We start from the raw sequence: 23,296 nt of genomic DNA, 5'->3' as shown, positions 1-23,296 counted from the left end.
ATCCGATTATGCTTACGAAATCACACTGAGGTAAGAAAATCCTTCCTTTGATTACCAAATGCTTCAACGAAATGCTGCTGTGCAACTACCAGAAGCACTAGTTAGGTATGTAAACGTCCGGTCATTAGCTACCACAGCCTGAACTGCAGAAGCTGCACGTTACGGTAGGTAACTGGGACCCCAGAGTTTCATCCCCTTGATAAAATACTTTTAAGTGCTTTTGAATTCTTGGTAATTCGCCAGTTCATACAAAAAATAAAAAATAAATAATAATAATAAAAAAACTCTCCCCGATTTAATTACTTTCTTACAAAAATACATTTGAAGAAGAAAACCTGCACCCAACTAGTGACAATATCACACGTTTTATCCTGTCAGATGAGTCACCCTCAATCCTTGAAGTCCAGGCAACCCTTCGATGTCAACAAAGTCAAGTGCCCAATTGTAACCTTAACCCCATTAATAACACAGCCCGTGGGGTGAGCGGTCACACACTGCAGCAAGACGCAGCTGGGACTGCTTCCCTTGCTTCCCTCGACCCATTCGTCTCGTCGCGTTTTGAACTTTAGCTGTGTTGCCCTCTCTCCGCAGTGCAGAACGGCAAATAAGTCCCTACAGAGATGAGCAAGAAGGCAACCTGCAGGGAGTTTTATTGGTTTGATAAATACGTATGCACATGTATGTAAATAACAGGACTAAAACAGAGACTTATTTGCATTATAATTTGTTTTAAAGTCCAGCAATAGGAAAACATTGCCAAACACTACCAAAAAAAACAGAGTCAAAATGGAGTAGCGTAGAAGTCTTAATGCTTTCACAGGCAGTATTAACTCCTAAAAACACTCACAGGGACAGCTTTAACCTCCTTTTCCATTTTTCCATATCAGCTTGTACATCCTACAGAAAGCCTGGCTGTATTTTATAGGTGATAGGCAGGAACAACTATCTTCTGCAGATCACAGTGAACTCAGGAGAAAACCCCCTTCAGAAACAGTTAAGTGAAAAAAAAAAAAAAAAAGATTCTTGTTCAATTCTACTCAATCTCTCGACCTTGACAGAAAAATCTACTGCCAAGCTCAACAATGTCATTGATAAAATAGTTCTGGGGGATGAGACTGAAAGCTTTCTCTTGACATAAAAGAGCATGAGAACAATTTAATGGTCTTACCAACAGCAAAGCTACACGGAGAAAGCGAAACAGAACAGAACATTTTGTCAGTAAACCTATCAGTTTTCTTAGGAATATTATTAGTATCAGATCCCTTCTTGTGAGGCGTGAGCATACAAACAGTAATTTCAGTGCAAGACAATAATGGCACAATTATTTACTCTACCTCAATCTCAAAAAAAGATGTGCAACGTATGTTTTAAGGATAAAACCCATCTGAAATAACCTTTAATTACCTGTTGTACTATCTAGAAGAGTTCATATTTTCAGAGAAGCCACAGTGCTGCAAAGACTGTGGGCATCCGAATAGCAACAAATCAGACAAAATCTCCTACTGGTACCAGCAGGATCTTGGCAGCAGCGAGAACTGCAGACCATAACAATTTCCACATTAGCCACATCCTGACCACAGCTGAATTCTCTTGTTTGCTCCTTTCCCTTCTTTTGCACATACCACAGCTCTCTGACTTCTGGTAGGACGCTAATTTTCTGCAGGGGTTGAGAAAGTCCTGGGCTCCCCCAGACTTTGGTAAAGCGCCACGCAGATTACAGTCCCGCAGCTGATTTTGGCTCCAGGTTTGCCACAGGGTGAGACAAACATACTCCTACTGGCCAGACTGCTCTTCTTACCGCCGGCTCGGTGTCTCTGGGGCTCCGATGCAGCTCCACAGCTCTGTACTGTTACAGGCCACGAGTCACAAGAAACCCAGATCCAGGACGTTGTGCTCACTTCTTGTTCACAGAGCGGTTGGACGGCGTAAGTGAGAAGACCGAGGTCAAAGTCCAGGTGTATTTTACTAACTGATTTTAAAACCTCAAATACATCATCAGAGCTCCAGTCCCCGCCCCTGCCACATATAAAATGTTATTTATTAATTTAACAGGAACGCTGCAAGAAATTGCATCTCTGCGCCAAAGATTCTGCTCAAGTCAACAGTGATCAAAAATTACCAACCAGTTTTATCACAAAAACCACGATTCATTGTCCGTTTGTGTCACAAAATCTATAGAAGAGACCGGGCTTTGAAAACACTCATCTTTCAGAAGCAATCTGCAGTAGCTTTAAGGCTTCCCAAAGCACGGCCCGTGGCTGTAGGCAATGCAAGTGCTGCCTCTTGATGTCCAAGAGAGTCATCCTTAAGGCCAGGAGTTGTACTAAAGCAAGCAAAGGCACACGTGATCTCAGGAAATCTAATATTAAAGTAAACTGAAAATATTACATGCAGAATCATGGCTCCCAGGACCAACCCTCAAGTGTAATTACAAATTCTGTGCACAAGCTTCTGCAGAGGACAAACCACTATGGCCACACGCTGAGATCGGCCTATTTATTTTGGCAAGAAGGCCAAAAGTGGAGTGAAAGAAAGCCTTTAGTCAGACTGTAAATTTGGCCACAAAACATGCTTCAGGTGCTTTCAAATTCAAAATTTCCTGAGCAATTATAGCTGGAAAAAAATCTAGGAGAATAATCACTGTAATGCTGCCAGTGCTACTTCTATATTTGACTTTGCAGATCCAAGATTAGAGCATTTATCTATGACACCTGAGCCGACATTTCAGGCTATGAAACATATTTTATGCAAAGAGCACACACCTCCAGAGCTTGGGAAACTCCCTAGGAAATGAGACACCAGGTCACCAAGCCCTGCTCCAACGCAATCTTCATTGAGATTAAGTGGGGCAGCATTGATCCAGACGTCTAAAACATCCACCCTGTGATAATCTGATGGTTTGAGACTTTTAAGGGGGTAGTAAATCTAAATACAGAATGAAATCAGGCCTCTGCTAAATAAAAAGTATTCCTCACGACCACCTTCCCTTTTCTTCCTTCAACTATGTGAGTAGTTGTGGTCTTCATTTCACTTTCCTTTCTTTAACAAATAGCCAGGAATTTAACCCTGAGGTGGGGGTAGGATGATATGACATTAATTTTCATCTCAGGAACAAAATGAAAAATCAAAACAGGGGTATTATTCTTAACTCTGAGTGACATCTTTCTTCCATTTTGCTGCTTTATAGCCCTTGCACTATTTTGAATTAAATGACACACATTTCACAGCAGTACAAATTAAAGACTTATGCTTTCAAGCTCAAGATCTATAGAAGCCCTATATTGTCAATGTTATATATACACACACACATATAGAAAATATATATTATCATTACAGATATGCATTTTTTAAGAAAATGTAAATATTTGTATATCTACTGTCTCAATAAAAGGACATATTTCAAGAATGCAGGGCATATTGTTTAGAGAATTCTTTCAAATCATTATTTGTCCTGACATAAATCCAAAAGATAAGTTTAAATTCATTGCATACCTCTGTGCTAGCAAATAGTGCAGTACAACAGGAGCAGATCTGTACAGTGAAAGCAGAGCTGAGGGTATAGGATCTACACTGCACGAATTTTGAGGGGTTTACTAACTCTGCTCAGCTTTACTAGCTCCCCGTCTCGTCCCCTGGAGTGAACACAAATTCAGAGCTGGGGAATATCATGTGCTTTTCTAAGGAGCATTTTCTGCTTTAGTTTCATCCAAGGGGAATCCCGTTTGTGTGCCTGGAGCCGGAGTGCAGTGGGTGCTGGCAAGCAGGAGGTTGACCTCAAGAGCAAGCTCCTGAGATGAACTAGAACACGAATGCAGACACACCTCTGATCAGCCTTCATCCAGGTGCTAATGGTTCCTGGCACAGGAAAAGACAGAAAGCGCAGATGGTTGCTCTGCCATAGTGACGGGCTGGGTTGGGGCTTTTTTTCCCCTTCATTTATCTGCATTTTATCTTCAACTTTATCATAATTTGAATCTAAGCTTTATTTCTGAATACAGTGCATTAGTGAACAAACAACATACGGCTACCAGTCACACAGCAATACTTCAACACCACGAAAGGCTTCAAATAGTGGAAAGATGGCTTTTCTGAGCTTCTTTTTTAGTTTTTAAATAAATGTAAGCCAAGTCCTTCTTCCTTGCTCCCTCCCCGAGGATGCACTATTCCTACTACAACACAAATATTTTACTTTAGAGCTCCGAAGTTCAGGACTTGAAATGCACACTTCTGCTACAAGCCAGAGCTCAAGCACCAGCCAAAATGCATTTCCCCCCTTCAGACCATGTGTAACTGTCAGGATCTTGTTCTCTAAACACAAAGCATGATTAAAATCATCTTCAGTTCTCTCTCCACTGCCTCAAGACGATCCAGCAGCTCTCATCCTGCTGGGTCTTAGGCTGCGAGCAGCCACCTGTCAGCTCTCACAAGCCTGTCCCGTGGGCATCGTGCCCCCCTGACCACCACGGTGGTGGGACAGTGCCCTGCAGCCTAGAAAGTACCGCTGTCAAGGGACTCTGACAGCAGGCCTCGAAGCAAAACATCGCCTACCTGTAGCTCAGCTGGTGACTTACAGCTCAGCTCGCTCCCCCGGGATGAAGCCTGGCGGCGGCGGCAGCAGGAATGCAGGGCAGTCCTGTTCCTTCATGTTCGGACATAACGCTGCTCAGCTTCTCCAAACAAAGGCTTGAGCTTATTCAGCCTGTGCAGAGCTTTAATCTCCGTGTTTTGTCTAAAACTGGGGTACAGATTCCTCTCTCCTGAGGAGATTATCTTCCCTCTGCTTGTCGGACAGGCAAGATTTGCAATGGGGCTGTGAGAGCAAAAGCACAGCTAGCATTGCAGCTGTGCGCATAGAAGCAGGTATCAGGGTTTCCACTCGTGTTCTTCAACCACATTATAGAAAGTAAATTTTTATTTCACTCACGGGCAAAGTATAATAAAATGTAAATCCAAATTGTTTTTGAAATGCATTGGAAGACATGACTATTAAAAATTATTAAAAATTACCCTCAAGGAGAGCATATAAGGCTCACATTTGAAAATTTAAAATTCTCATTTCCAAGATCAGTGAGTTGTTGTCAGTCCTCTCCACAAACTACAGATACCTACACACAGAAGAAAAGAAAAAAACAAACCACCCCTGGGAGGATTCAGACTCCTTTACTCACTACGTAATGCTTGCTCACCATCAACGAGGAAAATGCCAAGACTTACCCAGGACATTTTGTGACTTGGGAAAGCGCTTCAAAGAACCGGTGAGGTAATTCGAAAGCTCATCGCCCCAGGGACAAATTCACTTCAGTCCCCTTCTCTCCACCTACCCAGCATCAGCCCCAGAGTCTGCTGGAGCTCCTGCGACCTCACCCACAGTGCGCCAAGGCAGCAGAAACGTACCTCCACCAAAGCAAACGGTGTAATCCATTTTAATAATTCCTCCCAGCTCAGAAAGAAGATGGATGAGCTCCGCTGCCAGCGCAAGATAAAAGTAGCAAATATAACCACAACAAGGCAAAGACCAGAGCAGAAACTCCTCCTTTAGGCAACAGCAAATTGCTTTGGTTCTCCACATTTTGAAAATCCCATGCAGAAAGGTGTGGAGGACACAGGTTAACAGACAGAACGCAGTCTAAGTATCTCTTTTTCAGGATACAAAAATAAGTCCACTTCCACTTCAAAGTTCAAGCAGGCTTATTTTGTTCATTTTTAGCACACAATCCTTTATTAGATGTGAAGTTTCCTTCACTAAAAAAAAAATAGTTGATGCAGGAGCATGATGAATATCTGACACCTTAAATAGGAGCATTTTTATAACGATTCTGGTTAAAAACAAACCTTTCTAAAACTAATGTTTTTTCATCATTTTGAAGATTTCATTCAATACTTCTGAAAAGTCGGTAAGTTTTCTTACCTCCCCCAAGTGATGTTATCTGTAGCATTTTGCAAAATTCTCCGTATATGTACAAGTATGGCCTGAGTGACCTGGCTTTAGCTGGAGTTCAGATGTTCACAGAAAATTACGAATTTTAGCTTCAGAGAATAAAGACGCCTTTTCTAATATTTCAAAGAGAAGCACATGCATGTAGTATTTACCAACTATTTCTGGTTCTCATACTTTTGCAACACCAAGGGAAAAAGGAACAAGGTAAAAGAAACTCCATTTGCAGAGCTTTCTGAACTGAATACTGGTATTTCTCTCAGCTATCTGAGGTCAAGGATGGTTGACGCTGTATTCCTCAAATATAAAAGTAGCGTGTTTAATGTGGATCACAGAGAGATTTGGTCAATATGACCTTTAGGATTTAAATAACACTCTTCTAGACCAGTTATTTTTAACTGCTGGTTTGGCAGTCGCTAAAAAGGCATTAAGAAAAAAGGTACTCCAAAGAACCCACGGATGTGAAATTTCTGACAGAATTCAGCTACCCAGCAGACACATCGGGGAGCCGAGAAATCTAGATTTAAAAAGACTGAATCATTATTATGAGGGTTAAGAGAAAAACTCAGCAGCTACTGAACTTGACAGGTTCAAACCATGTCTACAAATACAAAACAAAGTTGTTAAAATTGGCGCTCAGGCTATCAAGAAAGGCAATCAAATTGCCTAAAGGCACAAGAAGGACCAGGTGCAGGCGGAGCAGTAATGCGCCAGCCATTCCCACCTAGTACGTTCATTTAATTAACTTTCTTGAAGAAATTACTGATTTTCTCAACACCATTCCCAAGGAACAAGCACAACTCAATTTAATTCAACCTGCTATACATCATTAGGATTCACACAGGTGACACAAGAGGAAAAACCAAACTTAATTAGATCAATTTAGATCAGTTGCTCTAAAATCCATGGGTTTTGTCATTTGGCACATTTAAACCTATTATCCAGTTAATCAATTAGAGAAGAAGATAACGTGAAATAATTCTTAAGCATGCTTCGAAGAAACTTAAATCTTCCCATACTTTTTTCTTTTAATTCAAACAACTTTTGTGATCAAGAACAATGCCTTTAAAGCCTTCCTCCCATTCTAACCCTATCTATTAACTGATTAGTTTCATAATCCTTCCATTTAACTCCTTCCCAGTCGTTCCCATTTAAAAATATATTATTGGTAATTTTTAAGTTTGAAGACACATCCCTATGGGTCTTCCAAGGCAAAGGCTACACATTTTCTTTTTGCACATCTTCACAACTTTCCTGTGTGTCTCCAGTACCAGCTAAATAAAATTCCACAGTTTTAAACAAACCCATTGCCTAACAAAAAAGGATAAGGATCACCTCATCACATATTAAATATGTGCAGCATGGAAAACAGACTGCAGAATTCTTCAATCTAGCAGAAAAAACTGTAATCACTGGAAAGGCAATCACTGGAAAACAAGGCCACACAGGCTAGAAACAGACACTATTTTAAACACAATGGCTATGAATCACTTGGAAAAATCTCTTCTAGAATTACTTTCAACAATAATGCAGATTTTAAATTAGAACTAGGTTTTTTCTTCTTCCTAGTTCAACATATCTCAGTTGGTGATTCACAAGACTTCACACCCAGTCTGCAAAGTTATTTTTTATTTATTTTAAGCACACATGCAGACACAGCCAACAGATAAATGCTGGTGCCTTTTGCCAGAATCACTTGAGAGACGATTTCTGACTGGTTTAGGAATTTGCAGATACTGCAAGTACTCAGGAACACCAACAATGTCAATTGAAACATCTGGGCTAGAGTTAGAAGTGGCACATGTGAAGTTCTGATGACAGAAGCACTCAAGTGATGCACTTCTAATTACAAGCAAGACCCTCACTGCTGAGTGACGAACAGTAAAACACAAAAGAGTCCCTGATATTTTTCCCCCAAAATGAAGATACTGCTAGTTTGTAAAGGATGAGAAACGTAAGCCTAAATCAAACAAATTGATCAGAGAGGAGACTGCGCTGTTCCTGAAGGAGACTGTGATCTTCTGGAACTTATCTCAGTGAACCCACAAAAAAACAACCTGACAGTTGTCTTGCACAGGGCTTTACACAGTATCCTCTTCAGCTTTATGGACTTCTGTCCTACAGCGCTCCAACTTAAGGTCACCTAAGCATTCTTTTCGGACTCTGGTCTGGATGTTTCAAGCCGAATTTACATTACACCGAATATACTCTCTGTTACAGAGGCACATACTCAATCTATCTTCTTTGTACAGTGACACAGAATTTGAGTACTGTGGGAGCTTAACCTACAGCCATCAGGGAATTCTACGCTAAAATCAAATATGACAAATTCAAAATCCTTCTTGTGAACAGAAATATTCCAAATGACCTTTCATGACGGATATTTCTTCGCACTGTTCTAGGATCTGAGCACGCTTTTGGAGGGGTGGGGAGGGCGGGTTAATACCAAATTCCTCACAGATTTCCTGAAGCCACTGGAGCTATTTCCTCTTTGGAGCAGAAGTCTTCGTCAGTGTAGAGGCTTTGGTTTTGAATTATTCATGGGGACTAGGAAACTAAAAGCTTTTAAGTACAGTTGTCTTACAGCATTATATGATTAGAGATCTAAGGTCATTTTAGAAAAGATTCAAAGCACAGTGCAAAAGAAAAAGTCACGTATGGAATAGAGATGTAGTACCACTGAAACCCGGAGGGTTAAAGAAAGCCAGACACTTCCTGAGGAACTCAGAACAGCCGAACTCCAAGACTGACAATACGATGAAAACACAGGGTTCGTTCAGGCTCCAGAGGCCTATACAAAGCCTCAGAGCAATCTGAGGCAAGAACCCAGGAACAGCAGAATCCAAAAAGAGGAAAATGATAGTACAAATCTGGCCAGCTGACAAAATCCTCAATTCAAAGGACAAAAAAAAAATTACAACACACACTCATCCCACAGGCCCATTTTGGAAAACGCATCAACAAATATCGAATGAATCAGGATCCCCATCACACCACGTTACTGGAGACTCCACCTCTCTTTGCAAAGACTTATGTTCCACCCTTCACCATAGCATACCTGTCTTCAATTACAGGGACATACATGTTTCCTTCTACTGACTGAAGGACACAAGGTCTGAAGACATATCTTGTTATTTCTATTTAAAAAATAGAGGATATTGAAAGGAAGTACGAGACTACAGAAGACTATATTTAAACCTGGAGTACATTTCTGCTACAGTATCCTCCAAAAAACAAAAGCAGCTGATACCTGCTCTTACTACAGAGAAAGAAAATTAATAATATTAACCATCAACCTGCCACTGCATTTCAGTGTCGATGCTCTGTTAAAAGGAAATTCATTCTTCCTGAGTTTCTGCTTTATTTGAGTAACTAATAAACAGAACTCACTAAAGTATCATGGCTTACACTGACGGACATAAAAAAAAAGTTTCTTAACTCCAATAACTTGGAAACAACAAGGAAAACAAGAAATTGATCAAATCCCTTCTCAGTTGTCTGCACACCCAGCAACAGTCTTTTCCTATACTCTTTCCACAGACAAGGGTGAAAACGGTGAGTCATGCTGGCTAACCGCTCAGTCTCATGACCTGTGAAGGATACAAAGCTAATCTTGCTAGAAGAGAAATACCACTGCATCTGGTCTGTTAACAGATAATATTTTATTATTATTAGGAAGTGAAGAGTTAGCAAAATTTGCTCAAGTTAAAATTCAAACATACAACCGAGACACAAAAGTGTATTTCAAAGGCTATGCAAAAATAACATGGTTTTTTTTTCAGCTTCTGCTCCATAAAAGTCATTCAACTTTCACTAGATGCTGTAGTCATTAATTTCTTCAGACATCCGGCAAGCTGTGCTGCGTCATGATCCTCTTCTGATATGGAAGCTTTTAGCATTTTGACAGTATTCTGGAAATGCATTCAGAAATTGTCCTGTAATACCATCACAGCAAACCACAATAAACCAGGTGTGGCTTCAAGCAGGAATACTGAACCACCCAGCAAGTGATCTAACAGCTCTGAAAGTCTTCCCATATAAGCCTCTTGAACTAAGTTTTTACTGAAAAACATACTAGAAGAGAAGCACAGGGCAGAGGACTAATGCTTCACCCGATCTGCCCCCTTGTATAAGAATACAGAATATAGTTGAAATGCCAGCTATAATCTAGTCAACGAATATGTAAATGGCAGGATGCCTGAAGATAATTAAGAGAAAACATGACAGCAGAATGGGCCACATCCTAGAAAATCGAGTGACACTTTTCCCAGTAAGAAATTCTGCTTGAAATGCTCTGGACTGCTCTTGGTTTTGGGGAACGCCACGAAGCGAGGAGCTCTCTGTTTTGCCAGAGGTATCTCCTCTGGTCCTGCGCCCTTCCATGCCTCTGAGCCCACCTGGAGGATGAACCACATCTTCCCAGCCTCCTTCACTGAGCACGTCTGCAACCCAGTAAAGCCACCGCACCAAATCATGTTTTCCCTGCGTGACTGCTTCTGCCTACATCACCCCAGTCAGCATTAGTACCTCTAGCTCTCACTCCTCTTCTCAAGCCCTTCTCCTCTACACTGCCCCCCACTTACGCGTTAAGCTGCAGCTAAAATCAGCTTACAAAGTAGATCTTCAGCTCAACACAACAGTATTGCCCCACCCCAGCCCCTTCCATTTTTCCCCAAACCAGAAAACATCACTGCTTCAGGAATCTAGTGAATCCACACACATTTCAGGCAGCAAAAGGCATAGGGGTTTCTTTGCTAGGATGTTCTTGGCATGGTGAAGGTGCTTCTGCTGACCCAGAACATGATCAGTGTGTTATTATACAGTGCAAGGACCACTGTGAGTAGGCAAAGGAGTCTCCAGTAGACTGTAATCCTCAGTGGCTTGCGAGAACAACAACAAAATACTCCATCCTGTAGATTTAAACTGGAGCAAGGACTTTCCATTGCCAGGCTTCCCAGGCTGTGCCTGGCCTGCGCGAGCAAAGCCTGCTGTGACAGGAGCGTTCCATGCAGTAAATGTCACCTCCACATCACTCTCCCAACCTCAGGATGATGAGCAGGGGAAATTGTAGGTTGACAGCTTCCAAGTAATTACACCCATTGCCACTTCAGTGCTTACTAGTGTTTCCACATGGGTCATCCTCAACAAGGGAAGGCAGAGTAGAGAAAGAGATGGATTTTGATGAAAACTCTCTTTCCAATTCTTAAATTCTCCCTCCACCAGCTGTCCTGACCTGTGTCTGTCCACTACACTTCTCACTAGTCATCAAGCCTGGTTGCAAAGGAAAACAGAACCCAGCATCTCTTTTATTGTTTGAAAATTGTAATGATGCGGCCGGTTTTACTTGCTGTATCGGACAAACTCCATTTGCAATCTATCCTGGTATCTGTAGTTCACGATGAGCAGGGAGATTGTGAAGCTGCATTCTCATTTGTAGGACTGACGCCATGCAAATCCTCCTCGTTTCCAGGAGGCTGTGAAACACAAAAGGCAGGATATCCTGGAAGCAGCAAGGTAAAGAAAAACAGAAAGAAAAAAAAAAAGCAGGTGTCCTGGGAATAGCATTTACACGGGTCCTCTTTAAGGGCAGCAGCTGTCCCTGAAAACAGAAGTCTGATTCACAGGGAACCACCTTGGGAAGCCACCCACAAATACCTGCGCTGGAAATACCAAGGATTCAAGGCCACACCTCCACTGCAGCCTGAATGCCAGAGAGGTCCGGGTAGACAATGGCTAAGACAATGCAACCCAATCCAGGTGACAAGTTAACAGCATATCCTGGAGTTCTCATTATGTTTTACGCTCTGGTGAACTCCAAGTAAATGCCATCACATGCATCTGGGTCAAAATTTGACTGCCATTACACCCAGCAGTGCAAAGATGTAGTATCAGCTATCACAGAACCGAGGTCTGCGTCCCACGTATGACTCACGACAGCCTGGAGCAGCAGAGCTTCGCACCAAGCCACTGCCATTCCAGTTGGGTGGGTGCCCTTTGGGGAGACACCTGGGACCTCCCTCAGCTGGAAGAAGATCTTGAAAAACCCTTTCCATCTTCTCACATCCCTTCTTCCTGTAGGTATTGAATGACACCTGAAGACCTCAGCAGAGTGCAATGATGTAGAAAGCTGTGTGGTTTTCTGAATTGCCTAAGCACTGGTACAAGCTTTCACAAGTTCAGCATAGTCCAAACCCTTACAGGAGATGTTTAGGAGAAGCGGTGTTGTGGCAGGAAAAGGGGGAGGAAAAAAAAAAAAAACTTTTTCAATAGTATTAACTTGAAGATTGAGAAGATTGATGACTGAAGCTTCAAAAATGAAGAAACCCCCAACCACCGAACTTCATGTAAATGCTTACTAACATCACAAGGCTAACTCCTCACAACATAAAACTGCTTTTCCTCCAAGTGTGCCTGCTATTTCATATCCAGCTCAGTTCTCCTGTATCTTCAGGTGCCTTGTAGTTAGACAGCTTTTCCCTAAGCAAAGGCCTGAAAAAAGTAAAACTTAGTTCTTGAAAAAATCCTGTTTTTAGCCCATAGATGTGCTTCCCTCACTGACAGATCTGCCACTACTACGCTTCTCTGGGTTTGCCTGAACATGAGGATTTTCTCATGACGAAGGTAGGATATGAATTTTAAATGGAGCAGCTAAGCAAACTAAATAAAACAAAGCCACACTATACCTCATCGTTCAAATTTCTCCTTAAAATACGTACATTGGATGAAGTGGCAGGTCCTTTGCCGAAGACTCCTGTCTTACCTGGCTCCTCCCAAACCTTTTTGGCTGCTACCAAAAAGATGACTGATGGAGAGAAGAGAGGCTGCTAGGAAAAGACGAGCTGGTTAGCTTACAGGGATGACAACTAACCACATCTCAGCACACCTTCAGATGTGACTGCAGAATCGCCGCTGCCGCGGGGCGCCGCGCTCGGACCGAGCTGTGAGGTGTGGGCCGCGGGGCTCCCCGGAGCAGGCCATGGGCCGGCATGCCTCAGGGTCAGGCTGTCCTTCAGCTGGGGCTAAAAACACGAATTTGAAGTCTGGGCATGGTGAGGAGGGCTGCCCCCCAATGCCACCCTCATGCCTTCAAAGAGGCAAACCGGCAGTTTTGTCTCAACGTGATCAAGTGTTCCCTTCTGAGTCTGCCAGGGTCCCTCTGACTCCCTCAGATGCCAGGCCTCTCCTGCCTCGGCATCATCCCTCGGCTTTCAAAAGCTTGTCCAGAAGTAGCTGATCCCAAATGACTCCTTCCTTCTCTTCCTGCTAGTTCCCCTCTACCCCGCTTCTACCTCCTGACTAGAACTAACCCAGCCCAGCCACCCAGCAGACAGGCCAGTAACATAAAGTATGCTTTGTTCACCCTCTTCCCTCCCACTGGGATTCATAAAGAAACCAAGATTATTACCGAAAACAACTAATCTGTAATAGCTGGTTTTGTTCGAAATTAAACACATTTCCACGGCCATCTGATGCACTCTAAGCCTGTACTTACTTCTCATGTGAATTCCCGATCTTTTTTTTTTACTTAAAAAGAAAAAATTAAAAGTCAGGAAACAATAGAACTGCATTCTTTGAAGGCATAAATAAATTCTCCTTTTAAAGAGCTCAGGAATTGATCCAGGACTGTAACAGAAGGGCTTGCAACAGAAGCTGCATTTAAAAAAAAAAAGTGTATGAATCAGTTTAATATCTTAAAACCACTGATAATCTGATGCCTACATGAACAGACACACAACTCTGTATCAACACAAATAAAGAAGCTGACTTCCCAGACTTGTAAAAGATTATTTTTTTGGTTACAATTTACAAGAAATCTGATACAATACGTAGTAAATAAGTATATGCATGAAAAAGAAAGGGGGGAAAGCTATAAGGATTTAAACTGAAAGAGCACATGGCCAAAATACTGTTTGTATTTATCATTATTGCTTTGGTGTTGAACATACCTACATATGTAACTTAGCATGTAATATACAAATCTCCATAGCATCAGATGCCACATTGAAAGCCTGTATCTTCATTTATAATAGAAAAAGACCACTGCAGCCCCAAGAAAAGCATCTGCTTAGTCCATGGCACTGCAAAAAACATGTTCTGTGGGTGTTGACCTTTCGAGCAAGACATGACTTGTACAGCACGATAGCAGACTAAGAAACTTCATGTTTAAGATTCCTCTCCCTAAGCTGGTAGAAATAATCTTTTTCCTTGCAAAGATGTGGAACTTCAAAGCCAAACACAAAACAGCAAGCAAAATTTGTTTTGTACCATCAGAACATGATAGAAAACGTATTTGAAAGGGCGTCCTTCCCCTAATCAAAGCTTAAAATTTGTTCTTGTATAAATGACCTAGAAAATACTGAGATATTACACTACTTTCAAAAGCTGGGAACACATCTCCAAACAGCTGAAAAAAAATATTTTTAATTTATGACACTCTCGCAGTGAACCAGACCCGAGCTCAAGGTCCATATAATCTGAAATTGTGCATCCGACCGTGACTAATTTCAGATGCTTGTGAAGATGCAAGAGTGCTCTAATTGGATCGCCGTTAAAGACAAATATCACCTCACCACCTCTGAAACTTCCAATTCTCCTGTACACTTTGTTCCTAGCAATTCTGATTTAATACAATTCTGACAAATGAGCCCATTTCTCTTCTGTCTCCTGGGAGCTGAGAAATTTGAAACAGCGTTCTTCCCATGGCCAGGAGAAGATCAGTTCCTGAAGCCTGTAAAAGCATTAAAGTCTCAACGAAAATAGCTTATTTGCAAGAAAAAGCAAATAAGGACAATCAAGCGATGACGAAACACGCACATGTATGCCCACAAATGAATCCACAGCTGGCAGGTCTATTTTTAGAAGAAAAAAATAAAAGAGGAGGAGAAAATGGGCCTGGCAGACTGCTCATCAAAAGGCAAACCAACGAGTAAGAGACGGAAACACAGCGTCATCCCTGCAGCACCCACATAAATAACGCTCTTTGCGCCACGGCACGAACATACAACACGCTGCCATTCGTGGATCTGAACACCTGCTAAAAGGGCGAGCTGCACGAGCACAGGAAAGGCTTTCAATGATCGGAAAACACTGCAGAAATAACAAAAACTAGACAAAGATTTATCTCCTCTGTTTCCCTACTTTTGTAAAAGATCCAAAATAAGGAAAAAAGAAATAGTAAGAATAAAATTCCTCTCCTCCACCCTCAAAATCACCACATCTACTAAAAATAAGTACTGATAACTTTATATAGTAATAAAGCTCCATGTTATTTTAGGACCCTCTGAAGTTCATGATCTTGTAAAATCCCCTCCAGTCCTGTTGTTCCAACTCTGCAAATCCCTGTGTATGCTCTTTATTTCTGCTTTCCTCTCTGCAACAGGGCTAGTGAAGGCAACAAAGGGCTATACAGGTTTAAAAGACTGCAAAAATGCTGTGGTTTCATGAGATGGCGTAAGCTGAACCAGTAACAATAACGTAATATAACAGGTAAACCCCTCATCTTCCACCCCGTGTTTCTGTTCCTCGCTACATACTCCTGCTGCCCGGCTGTATAAGGTCCAAAACTCATTATATCCCTCTGCAGCGGGGAGATGGAGAAGAGAGATTGTTTTTGTTGCCTTCTGCAGAGTCAGCGGTTTGCACAGACCGGTGGAGGAGCCCACTGAACACCAGAGCTGCTGGTCAGGGAGGGGACGGCAGCGGGAAGATTTCCTGCTTTTGGGGGGCCGGCAAGCAATTGCATCAGCCCAGCTATTCACAAAATTACAGCCCTAGAGAATCATTAGAATTGAAGTTATTAAAATATTTGTTAGTATTTTCATTCCCTAATGCTTTGATCCTCGTCCTGGAAACTTCGCAGCACGGAAGCAGAACCTGCCTACACCAGAGGAGGTTAATGCATACATTAAACTTTGCCCTAACAGACCAGCGACAGAACGTGCCCCTCTCAAAACACTTCAGTGCCTCTTCTTAAACGAGCAGAGGGCTACAGGGGGCAGCTTCGGCGTGCCCACAAACAGCCACCCAGCTGAGAAAACGAAGATGCAGCAAAGCGGCCAAACTTTGCCCCCAAAAGATTTTTATTGCTACCATGTCTGCTGCTGGAGAGTGGGTGTGATGAACAGAGGGGGTGCGCTTGAATGAATTTGACACAACAAAGCTCGGATGGCAACTCAAAAGCACCGGGTCCCCTGCGTCCTCCCCCAGACTCGGGCACAGCAAGCGACCGGCTGCCCAGCGCAGCTGCCTCCTGCATCGCTTCTGCTCGGGGTCACACCAGAGAGGGACACTGCCCCCCTGTAAGAGATTTCTCCTGAAACACGGTTATAATACCATCTTCTGGTCAGGTTTCTGAGCAACTGGGAAGGAACCTGAGATAATCAAAATTTTCTCACAAGTGATAATGGGAATTCTCTGACGTATTTTTGTGGATTCTTCAGATTTAATCCAGGAAGCTATTGCTACCAATACAGCCACAAATCTAGCTGATACGAGAGAGATTTTTGTGAAGCACTGACTTTGTTACAGTCCCTGCTTCTCTTTTTTTCACCCACAGGTCAAATCAGTCTGCTAAATTATGTTAGTTACAGAGAAAGCACATTCCTTCAGAAAACTAAATATTTATCCACCATGTAAATAATATCATGAATTTGTCCATCTGTCTTTACAAAATTAATTCAGCAAGCTCACTGCACAAACTGCAACGTTGCTTCAAAAAGCAAAGAGAAGTTTTGCTTTATTTGATGTTAAAAAGGCCTTTTGTTGATAACTTAACGAGTTCAGGGTTCACCCAGACTTCCAGCTGAAGACTCGAGGACTCTGAAGACTCACTCACCTAAACCCTGGATGATACCTGCGGACACCAACCCATACGACCACCGTGCTACCAGCAGCAGCTGCAATGCCTGCAGGAGCTGCGCTCCGTGCTGGGACTGCGGGGTAAACACAGCCAGGCTGCAACTCATTCCCTTGTCCCTCACCCACTAGGAAACACTGAGCGTGCTGCAGGGGCTCCCACACCACACCGCCTTCCACGAGGCCACATTCAGTGGTCCACAGGTGGCAGCGGGCTTTGACTTCGACCTGTGACACACGCCGCAGCGGCACAGCTGGCCCAAACCAGCTGCATCACGGTCTGCTCTGTTTTTGCATGTTGCAAGAGAAAAGCCAGATCTCACTCTGGCTAAATCAGTATTTTTTTTTAGTGTTCTAAGAAAGTAACTCGTCAAAAGACAGAATCAGTATGCTCTTTTTGATAAAATACATCCTAATAAGTATGCATGGTCATTACTTACATAAATCATTCTACCAGGGATTAAAGAGATCACAGATTTATGTGCCTTTTTCATGCCATCAAGACCTTAGAAAAAACTGTGAAGACTTCTCATTTAACTTTGCAAAGCTGATTGTTTCAAGGGGGAAAAAGCAACAACACAACACTTCATTTACAGTCGTCAATTCAAAACCAGCATTTTTCCACGTGTTCTATTATTAGTGCCCATCGATACTGCAGAAATACATCTTTAAGTCTCAGCCACTGCTATTCCAAACAGCATCAGAGCACAAACCTACATACGCGATACGCTGTGTTACAATGTTACATCACTGATCGATTTTCATCTGCCCGTGCATAGTTTAAAAAGCAGAACCAAAATGAGGGTACCTAAACAAATGTACTCTGTTTTTAAAAGAAAATTAAATTGGGCTTGTAGACTGGCAATTCTTTAAAAGTGTTTCAGAACAAAAGACACTGCAAATTTTGGACACAGATTATGAAGCAGCATACAGTATATACTACAGTAGATGACGAATGGCTCTGTTTCTATCCCTCTGACTTTTGTGGTTTAAATCACAGTCTGATCCTAAACCTACATTTCCTACAGGATTACAGGCTGCACTCTTAAACCACAGCATTTTGTTGTTGAACACCGCAATATGCGTTCTGCCTCGACGCTTCTTTAAACAAAATGCATTAAGCTGCAACATCAGATCACCAGAAATAACTGAAAGAATCTAGCTCGATATCACAGAAATTGCATTTCTTTTGAGCACTGACATGACTTCTTCCATAAGCTCAGGACAGAATACAGACAGCACCTGAAGAACTCAAGTCCAAACCTCTGCACAAGAACGAGTTGTGAGGAAAGTCTTTAATACATCCTTAATACAAGTCCTATTCTACTTTCAAAAACCTTCCCAGAAGGGAGGTTCCACAACCTCAGTTTGTCCCAGATTTTCCCAAAGCACAACCGCTGTTACTATCTAAATCAAATCCTCGGTACAGACTAGTTCCATCTTTTTTCATACAATCACTGACAGACGGACAAAAACTCACTAACTTTAAGGTCATAGCATCTTCTTATCCCTGATCTCGACCTCTTTCTGCTGGAACTGAGCTTGCTTGGCCTTTGTAGGCTATGCTTCCCAAACATGCATGGCCTCTGCAGATCATGCTTTCCAAACCCTTCCTAAATCTAGATGACAATTTATTCCAGACCCTAGTTTGCACTTATCTTTCCTAAAGGACAGCAGCCAAAACTAAACACGTTATTCTGTTAACTCAGACATCACTAGAACCAAAAGGTAGATGATAAGCTCTCACGTTACTGCACCCCACTGCTTGCTGCCATCCCCCCGAGCCCTCAGACCCATCTCCACGGTGCTGCTGCCAGGTGGGCTTTACCCACCTGCACTACGGGATCTCCTTCCCAAACACAGTATTTTGTACTTGAATACAGACACTGAAATTATCAAAAACCTCTCATCCTCCAAAACAGCATCAAGAATAAGGCTTGAACCCCCTCCTCTGTCCCCTTCAAACCCCGTGCTAATTCAGAGCACAAGGACGTCGATAACAACGGCGGACCCGTCGGTGCCAGAACTGCCCCGTGGCACTGCCTGAGCTGTCTTTCCCGTTTGATGCTGATGACGTGTAACCACTCCTCGACAGCAATCCCCTACCCCAAAGCTGTATCTAGGCCCGGTCCCTTCGGCTCAGCTGTTCCCAAATACTTCAGATGAACAAATAATTTCCCTAAAAGCAGTCGTTCAGGATCAGGCAGCAGGTCTGCTGCTTCCAGTGTGCTGCCTGCAGTACTGAATGCCTAGAATATAAAAATTTGGTAAATACCTGAGGGTATTTTGCGAGCGTACTCTCCCTGGCTCCATCCTCAACTCAGCAAACCCCAGAGCTACAGCAGATAAGATGGGAGGCTTAGGAGATTTTTCTGCCATGAATTTGTCCGGCTGCTGTTTACGTCCCTTTGAACTTCCAGCATCCACATTCTTCAGAAAGGATTTCCAAAGCTTAAGTAGCTACACATTGGGTAAGTAAACACCCCTTTTGTTTGTTTTGAACCTGCCAGCTTAATCTCATGCTTCAACATTTTGTACTGAAAGCATCAATAAAAAAAAATATTCTCTTCTCACCTCTGCCACATCGCTTGCACCGTCATCTATCACATTTCCCCATCAAAATCCCTAAAACCCCAAAGTTTTCCTCGGACCAGCATAATTAAACACCAAGAGAGTATGAAGGTTAGACAGAGTCACGAGACCTTCTTTGCCTTCGCAGACCAGGCACAGGGAGCCAGGACTAAACCTTGGTTCTGAGAACAGCACGGTTAATGTGTCCAAAAACTGACCCAACATCACACACCAGCGCGTGGCGACCCCAGATTCTGAGGGCCGCAGTTCTTAGGACAGATTATGCACGAACAGCCACTCGGGCTGGAAATATGGGGGTGGGGGAATTAGTTCAACTTCTGAGCTAATACTGAGGTGCTTTTTACTTCAGGAAGCTAATAGGCCTTGCAGCAAACTTTACTGCCTTTATAGTCTCACAAAGGCATAACTGTACTTCCACTAAATAGTTTATTAACTTACACGCACTAAAAACACATCCGCTAAAAATACAGTCTAAGTCCTAATTTCTATTTTTGAAGCCTCTGCAGTGTTGTTTTTACTAACTTTTACTGTGACAATTCTGATATTTACTCCTCCACCTCTTGTGTCTTTTTTTCCTTTGCAGTTATTTTATAAAATGTGCACTCCTTATCTAACTTGTACATGAGCACAGCTTTATGGCACTTAAGAAAACACCGCAAGACAACATTTGTTTATACTTTTAGAATTAGCACAAGGAAAATTGCGATCATTTCTATAGTTCTCAGGCTTTTTTCCCTAGCACTCTTCTCTCTCTTGAAAACAAAAACTGTGGGTTAATCTTAAATGAGGAGTTCATCTCTACCCCTGTTAATATGCCACTTTTGTAAGAGAAGGAAGGCTGAAGGCCGTGGCCAACCTTTGCCCTCCGATGACTGCTAACCCAGTCCAGAGGCCACTCGGCCGCCTCCTCATGCCAGCTGAACTGTGAGAAATGGGATGGCTCCAAAGAGTTCCTCTTCCTTCCAGGAACCAGGCAGGACACTAGGGCTGAAGTCCTGACGTGCTACTTCCCTCCACCTCTCCAGAAAAGGGCTGACGATCAGCAATATTTAAATGAAATAACAGGTAACCACCAGGCAACCTGTAATCTCCTCATTTAGCTATTGCGTTTTTACAACTGGCAGTGGGGCTTGCTGGTTAGGAATCCGGCTGCCGCGCACCAGGCAAGCAGCAACAACACAAACAGCGCATAGCAAGCCGCATTTGAGTCTTCCCGTTTAGCAAGGAAAGCGAATGGCAGGAGTTAGACATTGGGTTTTGGTAGGGGATGAGCCCTGAGGTCCTCGCGCTGCTTCCCCAAAGCGCAGCCTGCTGAAGGACCTCGACCAGACGACGTGCTCCGGGGGATGATGCGGTTCGAGTCCGGCTGTGAAGAAGTTGATTTCCCTGGCAAGGCCAGCCCTACCGGCACCGAAATGTTTTCAAATGGGGAGTTTGGATGAAGCGCGGTGTAACTTAGCACGCAGCGCATTTTAAAGAAGACGATACTTAGAAGAAAAAAAAAAACAAAATCCAACGACATTTCAAATGACACTTCGGCGTGCAATGCCATGCCGGCGTGCCCTGCTTTCGGCTAGGACAGAGGGAAGGGAGCCCACGAGAAGCCCTTTGATCCGCGGCAGCACCTGGCGAGGAAGGCCCGGCTGCACCCAGCTCCCCGCAGCCAGGGCTCAGGGGGGAGGCTCCGGGAGGACTCCCCGCTCCCCTCTCCCCCTGCCGAGCCACCAACCCCCCCCGGGGCCGCCACCCCCTCAGGATCCCTCCCCGTGCCCTGCCGCCCGCTGCCTCCTTTCCCCTTCCCTCGGTACCTGCCGCGGCCGCCCCGCTCCGCTCCGCGCCCGGCCGCCGCTGCGCTGCTCTGCGCCGCCCCCGCCGCCGCCTGGCCCGGCCCGGCGCGGCCCGGCCGGCAGCACGGCACGTCAGCGGCACGGGGCCGGCCCTGGGCGGGGGGAGGACGGCAGCAGGAGCAGGAGGAGGAGGAGGAGGAGGAGGAGGAAGAGGAGGAAGGGCAGCCCGGGCCCGCCGCCCTTCCCCCGAGCTGCCCCGCAGCGGGGGGGCTGAGGGGGCCCCTGCGGCCTGCTGCGAAACGCCGCGCAGGGGCTGGCTCGGGGCTTCGCCGATTTTTGCTGGGGGCGTCTTGTTCTTTTTTTTTTTTTTTTTCCCCTTTTCTTTTTTCTTCTTTCTTTTTTGGACCATTGTAGTTATGTAGAGTGTTGGGCTTGTGTTAATTAACCACTACCTTGTAATGAAGGGTGTGTGGTATTTGGTGGCTCTCTTGCTGCAGAAAACCGTGAAAGCTAGAGATTAATGAAAACCGCCCTGAGTCGTTCATGTTGGGAAAGACCTCTAAGATCATCAGGTCCAACCTTTAACCTAGTACTGACAAGTCCACCACAAAACCATGTCCCTAAGCACCACATCTACATGTTTTTGGGAGACCTCCAGGGATGGTGACTCAACCACTTCCCTGGGCAGCTGGTTCACAACTGTTTCAGTGAAGAAATTTCTCCTAATATCACAGAAACATTAAGGTTGGAAAAGCCTTTTTGACCTCCAAAATCATCTGGTCCAACCATCCCCAAAATCATCTGGTCCAACCATCCCCCTACCACCAATGTCACCCACTGAACCATGTCCCCAAGCACCACGTCCAACCTTTCCTTGAACACCCCCAGGGACGGTGACTCCACCACCTCCCTGGGCAACCCGTCCCAATGCCTGACTGCTCTTTCTGAGAAGAAATGTCTCCTCATTTCCAACCTGAACCTCCCCTGGCACAACTTGAGGCCATTCCCTCTTTTCTTATCACTTGGTGCTTAGGAAAAGAGTCCGATCCCCACCTCACTGGTGCTTCCCCCCCCCGCTGTTCTCACTGCCGTGACCACCCTTATTTCTGGGGATCCACAGATACATCGTGAGCCCTGTGTCACACAACGTGGACAGGCCAGGATGGTGCCTGTTGTGCAGTGCACATGCCAGCTGGCCTGCCCTCACGTCCACTGACATCCATGTCATCCTGTGGGTTTTCTCGCCTGCACCCAGCTGTTTACCCCAGGGGCTGCCAGCAGCAAGCCGGCATGATGCAAGAGCGCGACCTGGCCAGGCAGCGTTGCATCATACCTGAGCTGCGCGTCACTCTGCCGAGGACACGTGCAGCCACCCCTCCTTAAGCATCCGTGTGTGAGTCTTGTATCACCTCCCCAGCCCTTGGGCTCAGCGGCATTCCTCGCATCACCCGCTGGTTTGTCAGTTTGCCCATAAACACTTGGCTTCTTTTCATGCGGTACTTGGCGAGCGGCACAATTATCCTGACTGTGTGTGCAACGCCTCTGTGCTGTCCACCTGGGCACCATAAAATTCTTGTATTTGTTGGTACAAACCAACCAGTTTGTACTTCAAAATCTCTCCTGGTCTCCTTAATCTCGTAGCCCTCACTATATTCATTTAGGCAAGGTGTGCTTCGCTTTGTGCCCTTTGGAACATTTGGAAAACTCCAGGATGCTCGGAGTACAGCTACTGCTAACAAATTTAAACAAAATAATTTCTTCCAGCCCTTATCTTCCCCTGTAGATATGACAGTCATAAATACGTCTTGGCCTCTTTTAGAGGCAAAGAGAAATCCCGGGAAGTTTTCTAGGGAAAGGGTTCTGTCACAAAATGACGTGGATGTGCACATGGAAATGGAGTTGGAGAGCACAAAGCGTGCAAGTAATCCTGCAGCTCAGGCAAAGCACAGGTGGGAGTAAATCCTGTGTCCAGATTAACATTCCTGCGCCTCATAAAACATGCTATCAGCTTGTTTTATTCTGTTTTAAACAGTACACACACCTGCAAGGTGGCAAGTTGAATTTGACAGTGGCATACTCATTTGACATAATTTAAGAATGTTTAACAATTTTGACAAAATATTTTAAA

General features: G+C 44.1%; 1 protein-coding gene across 6 annotated transcripts in view; it reads right to left on the bottom strand.

The window, feature by feature from the left end:
- MYO6 (myosin VI) overlaps nucleotides 1–21,444 on the bottom strand; it is a 106,385-nt gene extending 84,941 nt beyond the window's left edge. For 3 of the 6 annotated variants that reach the window (XM_083829924.1, XM_083829926.1, XM_083829927.1), the window contains exon 1: nucleotides 21,190–21,320. The gene's annotated coding sequence lies outside the window, so the exon portion shown is untranslated. Of the gene's footprint in view, nucleotides 1–4,548; nucleotides 5,118–5,394; nucleotides 5,730–21,189 lie in introns of those variants that run through there. The other 3 variants (XM_083829928.1, XM_083829923.1, XM_083829921.1) reach the window with 3 other exon arrangements.
- Nucleotides 21,445–23,296: the final 1,852 nt, after the last annotated feature.

Source organism: Anser anser (assembly GCF_964211835.1).
Source record: "Anser anser genome assembly, chromosome: 3".
Taxonomy (NCBI): domain Eukaryota; kingdom Metazoa; phylum Chordata; class Aves; order Anseriformes; family Anatidae; genus Anser; species Anser anser.
The sequence above is the reverse complement of the archived record's forward strand: the minus strand, read 5'-3'. Positions and strand labels throughout refer to the sequence as shown.